Source organism: Sapajus apella, unplaced genomic scaffold, assembly GCF_009761245.1.
Source record: "Sapajus apella isolate SASKATOON/1434 unplaced genomic scaffold, GSC_monkey_1.0 scaffold54, whole genome shotgun sequence".
In the NCBI taxonomy this organism is placed as follows: Eukaryota; Metazoa; Chordata; class Mammalia; order Primates; family Cebidae; genus Sapajus; species Sapajus apella.
The window spans coordinates 5,210,324-5,227,044 of NW_022436994.1; positions in this window are offsets into that span (position 1 = coordinate 5,210,324).

Consider the following 16,721-nt stretch of genomic DNA (forward strand, 5'->3'; position numbering starts at 1 on the left):
GGCAGGGAGGGGAGGGCAGGGGGAGGCAGGGAGGAGAGGAAAGGGGAGGGGAGGGCAAGGGAGGGGAGGGGAGGAGAGAGCAGGGGAGGGCAGGGGAAGGCAGGGAGGAGAGGAAAGGGGAGGAAAGGAAAGGGGAGGGAAGGGCAAGAGAGGGGAGGGGAGAAGAGGGAAGGTCAGGGCAGGGGAAGGCAGGGGAAGGCAGGGAGGGGAGGGAAGGGCAGGGCAGGGGAGGACAGGGGAGGGCAGGGAAAGAAGAACAAGTGCTGCACGAGCTCCAGGAGGGCAGGAGCTGACTTCATACCCTGCAGATCCCTGTGCCTGACTCCCTGCCGGCACAGGGTGGGTGCTCAAAACATATGGGTGGGGTGGAAGAAGAGGATTTGCTTCCATCACTACAACTGTGAACTCCTTAAGATAGCAATGTGATAGGCCTGGCCCCTGTAGAAAGCAGAGCCACGCTGAATAGAATCACCTGAATTAACCGTAAAACATCCTGGCGAATCATTTCACAGGGGCTGGCTCAGTTTCCCCCCCAGAGCGTGATGCGGAAGTCTGTGGGCTCCGCATTGGCCGGTTCAAGGACCTGGTCGGTACTGCCACCTGGTGGCCATGTACCCCATTTGCAGATTGGGCTCTTAAAAGCTCCCGCACCGTAATTCTGCAATCATTATTATTTATTTATTTTGATAAAATTCCCACTTTTTCCCCCAGTCACAAGGGAAGAAGAAATAGTTTTTAGTGTAAGAGGGAGAGGATTTTCTCACGCTTATTTCCCTCCTGAGCTCCCACCCCCACCCTGACATGCACAGCCCATAAGGAGCAGCCATGGCGAGTGGCCTGGCCTTGGTGGAAACCCACAGCCCCCTCTGGCTGTCTGCACTCAGGCATCTCCAAGGACAGCAGAGATCACCTTGTCAGACCTCCCGCAGCCTCAAATTCAAGGTCAGGAGCAGCTCAGGCTAGGAAAGGGCCAGTGACCCGTTCTGTGCTCGGCTGCAGGCCCCTAAATTCACCGTTTGATTTCTCTTAGGACAAAAGGAAGGCTTGTTAAATACGTATATCACAAAAGCAAGCACAGCCAAACAGTGTCACTCCTATTGCTTTATCTCTCCTTGTGACCCTACAACAGTCAAGGAAAGACGAAATGTGGGCTGTTAATTTCTCCTTTCCGGCACTTCAGGTTAGCATCTCCTCATCACAGCCATCATGCCAGAAAATCATGACTATGCTTTGTGTTCTTGGATACTTGCAGTGATGATCTAGGTCCGTGAATGCAGGGATTAAGTTCCCCTCAAAAACCAGGGCTGTGTCGGCAGGCTGGTCAGACTGTCTGGAAGAGCAGCCAACAGGAAGTCATAGATCGTCTGTGTTTCTTCTGAGCTTGGATGCGTCTTTACCAGAAAACTATACTGTCTCTGACAGCAACTTTCAACTCATGATCCTCCCTCTTGTCCCTCTGAGCAAACCACTGCCAAGTGGCATTTGAAGATGTCAAAAAAATCCCAGCATAGAATTGCTTCGTTATGAGTGTTGGTGCTGGTACACAGTGGGTGCTCAAAATACGTGGGCCCAATAGAAGAGCTTTGCCTTTTATCACTCTATAACTGTGAATGCCTTTATGTTTTCTCTGTCCCTGAATTGTAGCAAGGCATGGACTGGGGCTGACGCTGGGATTTCAGGACAGTTAAGGCAGCCAGTGGAGTCTATTGGCATGAGTACTTCCCAGTCTTCCTTCGAGAAACAGAAGGAGGAACCCTTGGGACAGAAGTGAGATCCCTGGTGGAAGACTTGCAAGAAGCGAGAGAAAGATGGCTCTGAGCCTTTTAGGAAGACATTTTCATCTGAGGTGAGGTTTTGTCTTCGGATCATACATTCCTAGCAACAGGCTCGGGGATGCCTCTGCAGACCACACAGGGAGATTCGCTCATCCATCCATCCGTTCCCTTAGGCAACCAATAGTCACAAGGAGCTTGCTGCAAGGACTATGCTGGGTGCTGGGAATAGGATGCTGAGAAAATCACCATGGTGCTTGTTTGCAGAAAGCACAGAGCCTCATGGAGGGAGACGGAGATGAACCAAACTGTTACATAAATGACACTATAATTACAACTGAGAATATTCTGAAGGTGAAGAACCTATCATACAAGAGCATATAGCAGAGGAACTTCACCCAGCCCAAGAGCCAGCCAGCCTTCACTGAGGAAGGAAATTTTGTATGGAGAACTGACGGGTGAATGGAAATTTACCGGGTAGAGAGAGGGGAGAAGAGAGCCCTCACCCTCTGCCAGAAGGAACAGAGCTACAAAGGAATGGAGAATGAGATCTGAAAGAGGCAGTGTGCAGGATGGAGCCTGGGGGAGGAGGCAGGGTTAGCGCTGGGCAGTCGCCGGCCTGGGCGAGCAGGCGGACTGCAGCCCACGCTGCAAGGCAGCCATGCTGAGCTCACGGAGAGACTCTCATGAGAAGACTGCAGTCTCCTCATTGACACACAGGATCTCTGTACTAGAGCAGGGGCTGGGGTAAAATAAGTAATAGTTGCTTAATAAATTGTTGTCGAATGAGTGAATGGAAAAATGCTTGGCCTCAGCCTTGGGAGGTGGCTGCTAGCAGGGGGGATGTTCCCAACTCCCTTAGTTTTTCTTCCCCTCCTTATCCTCAAGGAGGAGGGATGCTTTTGTGTTGATCAAGTCCAGGGATGTTGATTGGGCCATGTAGTTCTGGTGAGCTTCAGGTAGACAGATACAAAATAAATAGGCATTGGGGTGAACACCGTTCTGTGCTTTTGCTCTGGCTCCTGTGTTGTGTACTTGCTTCTCTTTGCTGAACACGTTCTCCGTTACCACCAAAGGGGTTAGAATAATGGCAGGGCTAGGCTGAGGAAAACAAAGAGGTAAAGCGGTTTACTCCCTCTTCTTCAGTCCAGGCAAGTGGCGTCAGCGAAGTGATTCTATGCGGCTTTGAGGCCAGCAGTGACACCCAGGGGCTTTCTGCTGAGGCTTAGCTTCCCATGGGAAGCTTGCAGCAAGGGTAGGTTGCTGATCCAGGGTTAGATTCAAAAGTTAGGAATCCTAGCTGTCAGTCAGCAATCTGTATCTCTTCTGTTTTCACTCTTGAAGGCTGTGTATGACAGTAGACAGCGTCAGAGGTGAGCGTGCAACAGCAGAAGAATGTAATGTGGCTTTGGGGCTCTCCCATCAAGAAGTGGGGTCCATCTCCTGACCCGTGGAGTCTGGAAATATACCCTGGCATCCATTTCCTGACCCCTGGACTCAGGAGCAGCCTGTGACGTGCACTGATAACAATGGATAATGAAATGGATGGAGATGGAGTTGTGAAAGTTCCAGAAGCTAAGCCTTGAGGGCTCTTGCATTTTTTGCTTTTGATCTCTTGCAACTGCCCGGAGATCACTGGGAAGAAATGCCTGCCTGGTTTTCTGGAGGAAGAGAGTCACATGGAGAAGAAGTGAGGCAGCCACCAACTGCCAGACATGTGACCATCAGCTCTGCTGACCCCACAGCTCAAAGAAGCTGCACAGATAAGCTGAGGCCACAGTGGACAGGGAACAATCCACACAGTCCCGAGAGACAGTAACTCCTTGCTCTTTTCAGCCACTGGGCTTTAGAGCAGTTCATTGCCTCTTTTACATGACATACTCTAATTGCATCATCTTGTTCAATGCTCGCAACAACCCTGCAAGGTCCTTATTAATTTTCCATTTTACAGATAAGAAACCTGAGCCTCACCAAGTAGATGCAAAACCATTAAGCGGCAGGACTGGAATTTGCACTCCTGTCCATGTGGCCCTAAAGGTCACTCTGTCACCATTTCCCTGGCCCATCAGAAACCACAGAGACCAGATAAAAAGAGCCTGACGTAGTGCTGACAGCAAAGCTGAAGTCCCAAACTGCAGCGTGCTCTGAACTCTTCTGGTAACAGAGCAAAGGCTCTGGAGAGGATCAAGAGAAGGCACAGGAGCTTCCAGGATGTCAGAAAAAAAGGATAGGCTTGGACTTCCGTTGACTTCATTGAGTCAACACAGGAGTCAAAGACTGTTGTGACTGGGGACCCACACCCTGTCTGTTCTTGTTGATCTTGGACAAAGCACTGCAACAGACAGAATCCTTCAAATAAAGCTTAGAAAAGTGAAAAAAGAAAGGGGAAGAATACCATAGAAAAAAAAAGAGAGGAAAATAGTGAGGCAAATCTATTACTGGCATCATGATCTATCAGATTATGCGCTCAAAATAAGGTTATGGGTTCATTCCCAGTGGAGGGATTGGGGCTTATGGGCTGAGTATCATTCACAGAGAAGCCAGACAGCTCCGTGTGTCCACATGTCCAGAGGCAGGAATGCTCATGCAGGCACTGGGTCGCTGCAGCTGAACACCTGCCAGAGAAGCTTTGTCACCCTAAAGCCAGGGCCAGGTCTTCTAGGAGCACACCAGACCAGTGAGGTGACATGTCCTGTGACTGCCCAGTAGGGTTATGTGCTTTGCCTAAAATCCAAGACTGCATTACGATGGAATTTCTGGTATAGAAAAATTGTAATGTTCAAACACTATGTTTGAAAATAAAGTGCTTCTTCATCAAAAAAATGTTTAAGTGGTAAACTACACATAGCATGAAATGTGCCATTTTAGACAGCTTTTAAGCATATAGCTCTGTGGCCTTGAGTACATCGCCATTGCTGTGAAACCATCACCACCGACCGTTTCCAGAACTTTTTCCTCTTCCTAAGTGGAAACTCTGCACTCATTAAACATTTCGTTCTCATTCCCACCTCCCCCTGTCTCCTGGTAACCACCATTCTACTTTCTCTATGAATTAGATTGCTCTAGGGACCTTATATAAGCGCAGTCATAAGGTACTTACTCATTAGTGACTGGCTTATTTCACTTGGCATAATGTCCTTCGGGTACATTCCTATCATAGCATGTGTCAGAAGTTCCTGCTCGTTTAAGGCTGAGCAATATTCAAGATTGTGCATTTGCCACAGTTTATCCATTCATTTATAGATGGAAACACCCACCTTTTTGCTATTGTAATGCCGCTGTACACAGGGGCATACAAATATCTCTTTCGGATCCATTCTTCTGAACGTATACCCAGAAGTAGACTTGAGGGTGACATGGTAATTCTGTGTTTAATTTTTTTGAGGAACAGCCATACTGTTTTCCACAGCAGCTGTACCATTTTATATTCCCAACCAGGATGATTCCTCAGCATCCTCGCCAACACTTGTTATTTATTTTTCTAATGATTAGCCATCATAATGGGTGTCGAGCTTCTTCATTTCATGGAGCAGGAAACCAAGACATAGTGAATGTTAAACGCTTTCTTGAGGTCACACAGCAAATAAACCGCAGAACTGAGACTTGTACCAAGGTGATCTGAATCCAAGGAGCAGGACTTTAAAGATTTTCTTTCCAGGTTAATGGTGGACAATCTCAGGCTTATGAGATTTCTGCTAATTGTACAGAATTGGTCATCACAAGGAGGCCTGTTCAGCACACACTGGGGTGAGGAGAAAGACGTAAAATATTTCCATCAGTGAGAAGCAAGTCTTCATTTTATCCACTCAAAAACAAGTTGATAATCTGGAAGAGATAAAATCAGAATAAGTCTTGACCTTTGGTACAAATGCCAAGGGACCTGAGTGTGGATAATTTTGGAGGCCAACTGAAGAGTTGAATTATTACTTGTCTCAATGCTTCCTGCTTTCGGTTGGTTCTGGAAATGGAAGTGCCAAGCCCTGCCAGGAAGTCTTCTCTCGTGGTTTTACTGGTCAGGGCTAATTTAGGAAGTGCTGGAAATCTTGTAGAAACCCCTTGGGAAATTTTTACCTTGTTTTCCTACATAAGAAGTTCCACTCAGTTACAAAACCTCAGAGATGACATCTGGCCTCCCCACTGGCTTATCTGGGCTAAACCAGATAAGTGTGTCTGTTCCCAGTGCAATTCAATATCAGGCAACATAACCTGGACCACTTGGGCCCTTTGAGGAGGGGGAGATGTTTTGCTAGGAGTTCTGCTGGTTCATGCAGGCCCCTTCTTCCGCGTCCACTCACACTTTGCCCTGTGACTTGGTTGGTAAGATTCCCACCTAACTGTGCAAGACCTTGAGGCTCAGAGAAAATGGGCTAATTCATCCAACACTACCAGCTAATAAATGGGAAAGTCAGCACACAAATCCAAACACATGTCATTCCCCAAATTACGCTTTTCTCTTTACCCCTCTCTGTTCAGAAGTATCAGAATTATTCCTTTAATTAAGGAGATTTGAGTTCTTACCATAACATGTGCAATTTTAAATTTCTCCATCAAACAGAAAACATACATGTGGTATGAATTCCACACTCAGGCCAGCATCCATGCCCAGTGGCCTCCGAGAGTCCCTCCTTTCCTTATGCAATGCCACCTGCAACCCACCTGCTCCTTGCTGCCCCAGGACAGACCTGTGCTTCCTGCACTCCCTACCTGCCCTCATGCTGTTCCCTCTGATGGTGGTGCTCCTGCTCATGCCATTGTCTTCACCTGGCTGGTTCCTGCTGATCATTCATGCATTGTCCAAAGGAGCCCCAAAGCGCCATTCTTCTTCCCTCTTTTCAGTGCTCACAGCATGTGCCCTGGACCTTTTCCTTACTCATCACCGTCTCCCTTGCCATCTCCACACACGTCTTATTTTGCCCCCAAGAAGTCATGGATGTGAAATGTGTGGCAGGCTGAGGACATGCCTGGGAGTTTGGGAGAGGATGACGTGAAAGATGAGCCAAACGCTGACAGGGGTGGATGCAGAACAATAGCAAGTTCTATGAAAATCAAAGGAGAAACAAGACTGTGAACTTGCATTAGAGAATGAGTAAGATTCAGAAACTAATATTTGGGGCCAGGTGCAGTGGCTCACACCTGTAATCCTAATACTGTGGGAGGCTGAGGCGGGCAGATCAACTGAGGTCAGGAGTACGAGACCAGCCCGGCCAACATGGTGAAATGCTGTCTCTACTAAAAATCCAAAAATTAGCCAGGCATGGCTGTGCATGCCTGTAATCTCAGCTAATCGGGAGGCTGAGGCAGGAGAATCACTGGAACCTGGGAGAAGGAGGCTGCAGTGAGCTGAGATTGCACCACTGCACTCCAGCCTGGGCGAGAGAGAGACTCTGTCTCAAAAAAAAAAAAAAAAAAGACAGAAGGAAATTAATATTTGGATGGCAGAGTTTCAGGGCTGGCGAAACAGGGTAGGCAAACATCAGGGAACAGAGAAGAGGTGGGCAAGCCGGACGTGAGGAGGAGTCTCACCTGCTTAAGGTACAGGCTCCTGCTAGGACTGACCCAAAGGTAATGCTGAACTTGTAAAGAGTGCCAGATGAGAGACCCTTGCCATCAGCAAGAAACAAAATTTTAAGTTTCTTTATAAAACAAAGAACAAAAAATAAATTGTATATCATTATCTATGCCAGTGGAAAATCAACCATTATTAATTCACTTATTTAATAAGTATTTGAGGGTGTGTGGCACATTTAGTGAATAAGGTATCCTGTCTTCCTGCCCTTGTAGAGCAGATAGTTGAATGAGAAGAATCAGAAGCAAGTCCAATGTCTTTTCACTTAATGTTCATTTTGAAACGGTGCCTAGTAATTAACATAATCAAGAAAATGGAATAATCATTTTATCCTGGAGAACTACATCCTACAGGCTTAGTTTTACTGGTGGCAAAATTTTAATCACATTCGCTCAAGAGTACACTTTAAAGGTGGAATATGAAGAGATAAAATTCTAGTTCATTTTTCCTTCCTTGAAATCAATTTTAATAACTAAGAACTGAGTTTCTCATGAAAGATTAATCTGATTCTATTCCCCTGAAAAATTAAAAGGTGAGAAATCTTTCACTCATGTGTTATTCTTTTTCATAAAGATACAAGAAAAATCTTGGCATCTTGTTTTCTTATTCTATGATTCAAATATGTTCTCAGCAATTTGGAAATTATATGTAAGGTTTGCAAACTCAATTTACATATCCAGCAGCGATCTGAGTTAAAAAAAAGAAGTTAGAATCAAAACATCACCTTTCTCTGGAAATCTAAGTACCAAGGCTGGTGCCAACCCCTTGCGTGAGTCATGACAAAGGCTTTGAAGGTCATTTCCACACTCCCACCCTGCAGAGCGCCAGGCACCAGGTGCCTGCAGCAGGCAGGCTGCTGAATCAGAGTGCAGCCCAGAGCCTGTCGCCCACCTGTGCCCTGGCCTGGCGGTGTGACTCATCCCTGAGGCCCAGCCCCTGTGAGCCCCTGATCCTCCTCCTCAGGATGTGCTTTTCCCATCCCCCAGTTCCCAGGCGGGGAGGGCAACCCCCAGGCCTCTTCATCTCACTGCACCAGGAACAAATGGGTTTTTAAAAAGGGGGAATCCGTTTCTGGAGGTCTAAATCAGTCTTGGGAGTAGATTCTTACTCCTCTGTTCTTGGAGACAAAACAATGTGATGAGTTTTTTAGTCACATCGTTACTTCAGGTTAAGATAATCTGCAGTTGGCAATGGTGAGAGAACTCCCTCTTTCTTGCAGCTGCAAGCCTTCCTGCCCAGGTGATGGTAATGGCCTTAAGAGGACATCTGCTCCCGTCTCCTGTGGCTCTGAACGGTGGGGTAGGTGGGGCTGGGACATGGGTCCTGAGGAGGAAGGGGTGGCTCTGGCAACATGGCAGCTGCACTGGGGCCTAGAAGGGGGTGAGCATGGAGGTGGTAATGCTGAGCCAGGTCGGGAGCAGGGGCAGCTGAAGCATGCTTTGAGTTTTCTTCTCTAAATTGCCTTCCTCTCTTCCCTCAGGAGATGGCTCTTGTCAGGGCCCTGAGCATCCCGGGCCACGATGTGGTGCCAAGGCTGTGCTCCAATCTTCTGAAAACTGCTTTTTCTCCAGGCTTCTGTGGACTCTTACCTTGTGGATGATTTTCTCCTGCCTGTTTCCATCCCAGTTTCTTACGTGTGGTGCTGAAATGCTGCAGACTCTCCAGGATCTGCTTCGGCCCTCTCTCTCCTTTACCACTCGTCCCAGAACCTAGCCCAGGCCAGGCTTGTGCCAATGACCCCCATTCTGTCTCTCCCATCCTGGCGCTCCCTGAAAATCCAGACCCGCACCTCCACCTGCACACCATCTTATGCGGGGCTCGCATAGGCTTCTCCACCTCCTCGGGGGCAAAGCAGAGATTGTGGCTCTCAACTCCAGTGAACTGATCTTGCAGTCTCAGTAAACAGATTCACCCAATGGCTCATGCCACCTGCAGGTATAATTCACCCCCTCCCCACATACTCCAATGTACTGCAGTGTTATTAAAATATAATTTTATGCCATAAAATTTACCCACTTAAATTGTACAATTCAATGTTTTAAAATATATTCCTAGAGCTATGTAATAATCAAGACAATGTAAGTGTAAAATACTTTCTTTCATTATCTGTAGTGACTAGTAATAATTCCCTATATCTCTATCCCCTCAACCCTGCTGGTCTCCTCTCCAAGTGATCAATAATTTACCTCGTGTCTCTATAGAGCTACGTGTTCTGCACATTTTCTATCAGTAGAATCATACACTATGTGGCTTGTGACTGGCTTCTCTCACTTAGCATGATGTTCCTGAGGTTCGTTCATGTGGCTGCACGTGTCAGCACTTCATTCATTCCATTGTCAAATCATATCCATTGCATGGACCCACGACATTTTGTTTATGCATTCACCACTTGATAGACATTTGGGTTGTTTCCATCTTTTTCCCATTGCGAATACTGCTGCTGTGAACATTCATGTCCCGGTTTTGGTGGCACATAAGTTTTCATTTCTCTTGGCTCTCTACCTCAAAGTGAAATTGCTGGGTCATATGGCAACTATGCTCAACCATCTGAGGGACTGGTGATGGGCTGTTTCCCAGATTGGCTGCACCACCAGCAGTGTGTGAGGCTTCCAGCCTCTCTACATGCTCACCAACACTTGTCTGCCTTTTTGATTACGTCTGTGCTGTCGGGTGACTGATTTGGTGTGCAATGCCTTGCTGTTCCAATCACTCGCGCCCAAGCTTTGGAAATATTAATGCACAAGAGATCATCATCAACCCAGCCACCATTTTTTCATAACTACTGCAGGCAACTTCCTTTTCTGATACCCTGAGAAGTCTAAATAAAAGAGATGAATAAGATGCAATATTTGCTGTAAAGTGCCTAAATTGTTTTTGAGTTAAATACCTTGTAAAACACTGCTATTTAGGGTAGGTTAATATAAAATCCAGTTAAAACAATCAATGCAAGCTTTTCCTGGGATCTAGAATCTGAGCAGGCATTGGAAGGATGGAGAGGATTTCCGTGGCTGCAGGGAAAATGGGGAGGTCTTTCCTGGAGGAGACAGTAGCATGAGAAAATATTAACTCTAAAGGCAAACAAAGCAGTTTGGCTGCAGTACCTTAGTTTCTGAGACTGGGGGTTAACCTCTGGGAGGTACAGCCATCCCGATTGCCATATTGGTACGGCAGCTTTGACAAAGTGAGCATTTGGTCGTTCATCCCTATTTTATGGCTCTCCCCCAACCTCTTTCCCATCTCTGCATCTTACCTCATTATCTGACCCCCACTCCAACACTGAGCCATATCCCAGTCTGCCCAGTAGCCCAACTTTCAACCTGATTTTATTGGTGACCTTCATTAAATGAAAAGAATACTATTTAGGGTTCCCCCCACACCCCAAGACTACGTTAAAATATATTATGTCTGTTGGCTGTCACATAATGTTCATATAAAAACTTCTTGCTTCAGGTCAAAATATAGAGAGAATTGAATGAATTGCCAATGGGAAAGTTACAATTCTGAGTGGTAGGGTAAGGGCTGGGGCTGTTCTTTAGGAAGACCGATCTGGCAGTGTGTGAAGGACAGTTAGAGAATCCGTGAGTGAAGACCAGGTAGGGAGCCACGGCTTCAACCCTGGTTACAATCCTGAGAATCTAACTAGAGCAACATCCCAAATGTTACAGGACTGGCATGAGTCGTGGAGATAAAAGAGATTGGACTCTGGAAGGGGCTGGGGAAGCCAATATGCTTCTTAGCAGGGCTTTATTTTTCTCTGACATTTATCCTAGTCTCTCACTCTTACCTGTGGCTTTGCCTTCCTTCATTTTAGTTACCTGTGGTCAACTGCAGACTGAAAATGTTAAATGGACAATTCTTGTGTGATATTCTGAGCAGTGCAATGAAATCTCTCGCTGTCCTACTCCATCCCCCCGGGACAAGAATCATCTCTCTGTCCAGTGTCTCAGCTACCTAGTGTGGGTCACTTTGAAGCCGTCTCGGTGATCAGATCAACTGTCACGCCATCACTGTGCCTGGTCAGCTGACCCTTATTTTTACTTGATGGCCTCAAAGCTCAAGAGCGGTGATGCTGGTGTGTTGTTTTAATCATTCTATTTTAGTATTAGTGATTGTTACTAATCTCTTACTGTGCCTAATTTATAAATTGAACTTTATTATAGATATTTTTGCTTGGGAAAAAATAGTATAGATAGGGTTGGGTGCCCTCAGTGGTTTCAGGCATCCACTGGAGGTCTTGGAATGTATCCTCAGAGGACAAGAAGGGGCTGTTATAATGCAGTATTAACATGTGAACACTATCTGTTTCGTTTATTATTTTTTAAAATTTATATCCACCACAGCTTTGTATTGCAGAGGCAGACATTCACCTTGGAAAAGATATACTTTGTTAAATAAGGTGTCATTTAAGCAAAACATCTTACAATGCAGAAGGATAGAGTGAGACTTTTCATCTGCCTCTAAACACAGTCTCTTCCATTAGGGACACAGAGCACTAGAGCAACTTAAGAAAGCAGCCCAAGGCATGTGGGTGGGAAGGCTGAGACCCTCTAGCTGTGGTTTTAACTTAGCTTTGCTGTTTCAAAGGAGTCGATTCAGCAGGAGGTTAGGGGCCCAGCTGCCACCTGGCCCACAAAGACCAGCTGCTTAGCTTTTCCAGGACAAGAGGTGAAGGTGAGCCACTCTGGGAGTGGTGAGGGCACATGGCGTGTAGGCCAAGAGCACATCCTGATCATGGGGTCCAGGTACAAGGACCAACGTGGCACGGGTTGGTGCCTGGACCAGCCCAGAATTACCATCAAGTGGGTTCTTCAGGCTGGCAGACCTCACTTCTTGCAGCAAGTGAGTGGAAGGTAGGGTGGACCCACCAGACATCCCATTCCCCGCCTCTCTGCTGCAGCCTGGAAGCAAGACTGACCCCTTGGACCAGGTGAGCCTCAGCAGGTAAATGCAGGCCTTGCTAATAAGAGACGTTGGAGGCATCTCTTATTGACAAGGAAAAAAAAGCATGCTTTCGTCTATACTCCAAGCTGATAAAACAGGTCACATACAGACATTTAAAAACTGTTTTCTACTCTAGTATATAAAAATAGCTTTACTTCTTCAAACACAGCTAATGGACCATTGTCAATCATGAGCTGTACAGAGGGACTGATGGAAAGCCAGTATTCACACATTTTCTATGTTTGTGAAGGAATTATCTGTGTATTCTGAAAATGTTAAACAGGTGATAAGTAACGTGCCTACTCTATGCGGGCATCTCTTTCCCTAGACGATGTGCCCTCCCCCATTCAGCGTGATTGTCAAGTTTCTGCTCCTTGAGTCTCCTTAGCTCTGTGGTCCTGCATGAAGCTGCACGAATTCGGCATAGGTTCCAGGGTTCTTTGTCCTGTGCCTGCCCCATCCTTCTTGCAATGGCTGCGACCTTTTTGTCTATCAGCGAAGAGAAGGGGCAAGTGTGAAAACGGGTCCCCAGGTTGATGATCACAGTTTTTATTGTCTGAAATCTAAGCAAAATAATATCGCCATTCACTCAGCTCAGCCGCTCACGTTGAAAAGACGTGTGAGACTCAATGAGACGAGAAGCCAGGATCGCCTCCTTCTCACATTACTGACTGCTTGGAAATAGTTTGTCAAATTGTATTTATGGTGAGACAGGTTCAAACAGCAGCTTTAGAGCTACCCGCCTGGAACTGTATTGGAAATGGGAAATGACGGGAGCAAGAGAATAATAAAGGGTCAATTAAGGCTCCGGGGAAGATAGGAGAAAAGACAAAATCAGAAAGAACGCTAAAATGAATTCGAATTTTTTCTTACTATTTTAAAATATAAAGGAAAAGGAGTGCATCAAGAGAAACTAGCTCCATCAGCACATGGAGAAAGCAAACTCAGGGTGTATAAAGTAACAAATTAACAACATTAATCATCATCATCATAGACACCATTTGTTGAGTGATGACAAGTTAGTTAATAATGTTAATCACCATAATCTTAGGCACCATTTGCCAAGTGATTCCTCTGTGTTACTGATGGTGGAGCTGGTATTTGAGCCTATGATTTCCATCTCCTGAGCTCTGCTGTTTCTACTGCCTCTAAATTTGGGGACAAAAATGGAGACTCTTTGGCCAAATGCTGGTCCCTCCTGAGTCTGAGTTAGTGAGTCGTTTGGGATCTCCAGTGCACGCTGGCCCTGTCAAGCTCATGGGAACCAGGAGTGCCATGGATAGAAACTGCAAAATCATCTTGGAGATACCAACTATTTCAGAGAGCCAGCCTGGATTCCTGGCAGCAAGCAGAGAGCGGTCAGGCTGGCTAGAGGGAAGTGATGCCATGGATTAGGAACAGGGAATGCAAAAGAACAAAACAGGAAGGAGGAAAAGTCGCTGGGCTCCATCGGGCTGGTGTCCTCCATGCAGAAGTGGGATGTCTCTCAGACATGCCCACTGAGCTCCAGAAGAGGGGGCATTTGTCCCCTGGTTCCAGTGCCCTGTTGCTGCTCATTGGGCACCTCCTGAGGCTCTAACTCCCTTGGACTTCCCAGTTGGTTCAGTCAAGTGCTGTCTGTATTTAAGGAGGACTGGAGCAGAAGAGAGTGACCATCCATCCCCAGAGGCAGGTGCTGTTAGTAAGGCCTGTGAGAAGCTGGCTGCCAGGAAGTGGCTGGAGCCAAAGGTGGGTGGAGCAGTGGGAGGCCGGACGCAGCAGGTGGTAGGTGAGAAGGAGTCAGAGCCTATTCATTATCCATCAGGAGGGCTTGCACACTGTTAGTGTAGAGAAGGAGAGACAAGCCTGCCACCCTCTGAGGACTCAGCAACTGAGTCTTTAAAATAAACTGACAGTAGGCAGATTAACAGGAGAAAATGTAGACAAATGTATTATGTGCACAGGGCATCACAGGAAAGAAAGTGAACACCCTAAAACCCAGTGATATGGTTTGTCTGTGTCCCCACCCAAATCTCATCTTGAATTATAGCTCCCATAATTCTCACATGTTGTGGGAGGAACCTGGCAGGATATAATTGAATCATGGGGAAGGTTTCCCCAATACTGTTCTCATGGTAATGAATGAGTCTCACGAGATTTGATGGTTTCGTAAGGAGTTTCCCCTTTCACTTGGTTCTCATTCTTCTCTCTTGTTTGCCACCATGTAAGACATGCCTTTCACCTTCTGCCATGATTGTGAGGCCTCCCCAGCCATGTGGAACTGTGAGTCCATTAAACCTCTTTTTCTTTATAAATTATCCAGTCTTGGGTATGTCTTTGTCAGCAGTATGAAAAGAGACAAATACACCCCGTGAGATTTAGATGCTTTTATGTCTTCTTTACAGGGGGAAGAGAGAGGGTTGTAGTAGACTTATATGAGAGTAATTATTTTTTTTGGAAAGACCAATTGGCCTTTAGGAGAACAGACGATGGTTGGTGACAAGGTCTGTCTGGGTGTGGTGTTGCTTTAGCCTCCTCCCTTGTGACGAGAGTCCATCTTTCCTGGATGATGAAACTCCCTGGAGGGGACTGATGACAACTGAAGTCTTTGTGGGGACTCTATCTTTGGACTGATAAGGGATTTTCATGCTGTTTTGTACATGCATTCAGCTCAATTATCAATATACCAAAGCAGCAGATTTGGAGGTGACATTTTCTGAACTCCTTCATTAAGAATTTTTTTCCAAGATGGTAACGTCCTCCTGGCTATAAATGGATCAAGGGCAAGAAGCATTTCTTGGGAAATCCCCAAGAGTCCTTTCCGGTTCAGACCAGTATGCTTTATCACATTTATACAGAGCTTTACAGTTTTCTAAATGCCTTCATGCACAGCAATTCATTCCACCCTCATGGAACTCTGTAAGTCATCCACTATGAGCCCCATGCTACCAAGCAGAAAACTGACGTCCTAAAATATTGCACAAGTTTTAAGCAAGGACGGACAAGTCCAGAGCTTTTATGCACCAGTTTCTACAGCTTTGGCTGTTTTATGTGATGATAAATTGTGGATGCTTGTGCATGTATGTTCCAAGACCATTAGTGAGAATACTTTGCAAATAATATCTACCCAAATTCCTCCACATATGGTCTATTTAGTTAGTAGGTGCTTTAAAATGGAGGAGTAGGGGGTGGGTAGAGAAGATAGCCATGTTTGGTCTTCCCCATGAGGAGGCACTCACAGCTTTTCTTTGTTTTCATTTTGCACTTTAACCAAACAATCCTAGATTCCCCTCACAAAACAAATAGAGCAGTGACGATGTTTCAGAATCCATGGGTGACTTTATATACCATCATGTTTCATGTACCAACTATTGCTCTCTTACCTGAGTGCCAGCCACATGCTAGGCACTTGTGTCAGATATTACATTTAGCTGGACAGCAGCCCTGACAACATGAGAATCAATATCCCTGCTTTATGAATAAGCCTGAGATTTCCAGAGGCTTAATATCTTACACTGAGGCGTGCAGCTAACAGCCAGTCAGCCCAACATTAGAGCAAGAGCCAATTCCACCTTATCTTTGGACAGAGAAAGGGGTGGAGACATTTGAGGGAAATTAACCTCATTTTTGATGGGAGTTTATTTATTCAAGTCATATAGCTGGAATCACTATGTTGGGACAGAGTTCTCTGGTTCTAAAGCCATAGAAAACCCAGATGAGGACCCTATTAAAGGCTGCAGACTGACAACTCTCTGTCATGCATCTTCACATGGCAGAAAGCAGAGCAGAAGGAAAGCAAACTCTCTTTCTCTCTCTCTGTCTCTCTCTCTCTCATGTCTTTTTATAAGGGCACTAATCCCATTCACAAGGGCTCCACCCTCATAACTTGATCACTTCCCAAAGGTCCCATCACCAAATATCATCCCATTGGGACTAGAGTTTCAACACATGAATTTTCGTGGGGGATGCAAACATTCAGTTTATTGCATTGAACATGTGTCCATTTGGAAAATTTAATGAGCTGGTGCATTACCTAAAAGGATCAAGTATTTATTTTAATAGGAATGTATTGTTAATACAGCTCACTAGATGTCGGCAGATGGAGGGAGCAAGAGAGATGAGTAAGATCGGGGTGTTACCTTCACTGGTGCTTACACTCGCATGGGAGGTAGAGGTGTGTATAAACAATAGGGAGACTGAGGTGGGGTGGGACGGGCCAAGCAGGAACTGAGAGTGAAAATACTGCCGATGAGCTGGTGGGAATACCACCTGGTTTTCAGGCTGTGGTCCTATTACCTGATGACTGGGGGTAGAGGACCCTCTGAAGATGGTAGCCAAGGAGACTGGTTGGTGTTTGGTCATTATGCACCTGTTAAACAGCTATACCTCATTCCCTCTGGGGATTTAAACATTATCTTCTTTCCCAGCAGTCTGAAGGGCCTTGTTCCTCTGTTTGTTTCCCT